The 2500-nt window shown below is 41.1% G+C and overlaps 3 non-coding genes across 3 annotated transcripts; all 3 read right to left on the bottom strand.

Moving 5' to 3' along the window:
* Positions 1-10: 10 nt before the first annotated feature.
* Positions 11-83, bottom strand: TRNAV-CAC (transfer RNA valine (anticodon CAC)). The gene has a single exon. It is a non-coding gene; the product is annotated as a tRNA-Val (tRNA).
* Positions 84-956: 873 nt separating this feature from the next.
* Positions 957-1029, bottom strand: TRNAV-CAC (transfer RNA valine (anticodon CAC)). The gene has a single exon. It is a non-coding gene; the product is annotated as a tRNA-Val (tRNA).
* Positions 1030-1604: 575 nt separating this feature from the next.
* Positions 1605-1677, bottom strand: TRNAV-UAC (transfer RNA valine (anticodon UAC)). Its single transcript has one exon. It is a non-coding gene; the product is annotated as a tRNA-Val (tRNA).
* Between the last annotated feature and the right edge of the window lie 823 nt (positions 1678-2500).

Below are 2500 nucleotides of genomic sequence, written 5' to 3'. Positions count from 1 at the left end.
CAAAATGCATTGTTTCTGCCCAGTTTCGAACTGGGGACCTTTCGCGTGTGAGGCGAACGTGATAACCACTACACTACAGAAACTAGATGAAAGACATTACTGGGCTCACGACAAGCAATCGAGATCAAGAACTGAAAGTCAATAGCTTTGTCAGCAAAGCATAATGGCGTGTTTCTGCCCAGTTTTGAACTGGGGACCTTTCGCGTGTTAGGTGAACGTGATAACCACTACACTACAGAAACTCCGTGCTAAGCTCAAACTGTTCAAACACACCGAAATGAAATTGAAAAAAAATGATCCAGCCAAACTCAACAGGTCTTCCTCTATGTCTGAACACAGGACAAAGTGCACTTTTCAACCAAGGAACCTTTCATTTGTCAGACTACTGAAAAAAAGAAAAAACATGGAAACAAAACCATTTTGCAAAAAAAAATCTCATGCCTTTGTCCAAAAGCCAAAAAGAAAGAGAAAAAGCAAGTAGATGCCTGCTTTCGCACCTTGATCCTATCAGGTGTTACTTGAACTAGAAAAACGTATACAATGTCAAAAACACACACTCTTGACAAAAGCAGACGCATGTAGAAATCATCAAAGGGGTAAAAATGATGCTGATTACATCAACAATATACACTTGTGATCAAAATAAAGAGAAACCGCATGCTTCTGCCCGGGATCAAACCGGAGACCTTTCGCGTGTAAAGCGAACGTGATAACCACTACACTACAGAAACTAGATAACAGACGTTACTGGGCTCACGACAAGCAATCGAGATCAAGAACTGAAAGTCAATAGCTTTGTCAGCAAAGCATTATGGCATGTTTCTGCCCAGTTTTGAACTGGGGACCTTTCGCGTGTTAGGCGAATGTGATAACCACTACACTACAGAAACGGAACGAAAAAGGTTACTGTGGTCATGGCAAGGAATAAAGATCAAGGATTGAAAGTCAAAATGCATTGTTTCTGCCCAGTTTCGAACTGGGGACCTTTCGCGTGTGAGGCGAACGTGATAACCACTACACTACAGAAACTAGATGAAAGACGTTACTGGGCTCACGACAAGCAATCGAGATCAAGAACTGAAAGTCAATAGCTTTGTCAGCAAAGCATAATGGCGTGTTTCTGCCCAGTTTTGAACTGGGGACCTTTCGCGTGTTAGGCGAACGTGATAACCACTACACTACAGAAACTCCGTGCTAAGCTCAAACTGTTCAAACACACCAAAATGAAATTGAAAAAAAATGATCCAGCCAAACTCAACAGGTCTTCCTCTATGTCTGAACACAGGACAAAGTGCACTTTTCAACCAAGGAACCTTTCATTTGTCAGACTACTGAAAAAAAGAAAAAACATGGAAACAAAACCATTTTGCAAAAAAAAATCTCATGCCTTTGTCCAAAAGCCAAAAAGAAAGAGAAAAAGCAAGTAGATGCCTGCTTTCGCACCTTGATCCTATCAGGTGTTACTTGAACTAGAAAAACGTATACAATGTCAAAAACACACACTCTTGACAAAAGCAGACGCATGTAGAAATCATCAAAGGGGTAAAAATGATGCTGATTACATCAACAATATACACTTGTGATCAAAATAAAGAGAAACCGCATGCTTCTGCCCGGGATCGAACCGGAGACCTTTCGCGTGTAAAGCGAACGTGATAACCACTACACTACAGAAACTAGATAACAGACGTTACTGGGCTCACGACAAGCAATCGAGATCAAGAACTGAAAGTCAATAGCTTTGTCAGCAAAGCATTATGGCATGTTTCTGCCCAGTTTTGAACTGGGGACCTTTCGCGTGTTAGGCGAATGTGATAACCACTACACTACAGAAACGGAACGAAAAAGGTTACTGTGGTCATGGCAAGGAATAAAGATCAAGGATTGAAAGTCAAAATGCATTGATTCTGCCCAGTTTCGAACTGGGGACCTTTCGCGTGTGAGGCGAACGTGATAACCACTACACTACAGAAACTAGATGAAAGACGTTACTGGGCTCACGACAAGCAATCGAGATCAAGAACTGAAAGTCAATAGCTTTGTCAGCAAAGCATAATGGCGTGTTTCTGCCCAGTTTTGAACTGGGGACCTTTCGCGTGTTAGGCGAACGTGATAACCACTACACTACAGAAACTCCGTGCTAAGCTCAAACTGTTCAAACACACCGAAATGAAATTGAAAAAAAATGATCCAGCCAAACTCAACAGGTCTTCCTCTATGTCTGAACACAGGACAAAGTGCACTTTTCAACCAAGGAACCTTTCATTTGTCAGACTACTGAAAAAAAGAAAAAACATGGAAACAAAACCATTTTGCAAAAAAAAATCTCATGCCTTTGTCCAAAAGCCAAAAAGAAAGAGAAAAAGCAAGTAGATGCCTGCTTTCGCACCTTGATCCTATCAGGTGTTACTTGAACTAGAAAAACATATACAATGTCAAAAACACACACTCTTGACAAAAGCAGACGCATGTAGAAATCATCAAAGGGGTAAAAATGATG

The sequence above is a fragment of the Ranitomeya imitator genome, unplaced genomic scaffold (genome assembly GCF_032444005.1).
Source record: "Ranitomeya imitator isolate aRanImi1 unplaced genomic scaffold, aRanImi1.pri SCAFFOLD_24, whole genome shotgun sequence".
Classification (NCBI taxonomy): domain Eukaryota; kingdom Metazoa; phylum Chordata; class Amphibia; order Anura; family Dendrobatidae; genus Ranitomeya; species Ranitomeya imitator.
Note: the sequence above shows the minus strand (reverse complement) of the source record. Positions and strands in the feature narration are given on the sequence as shown.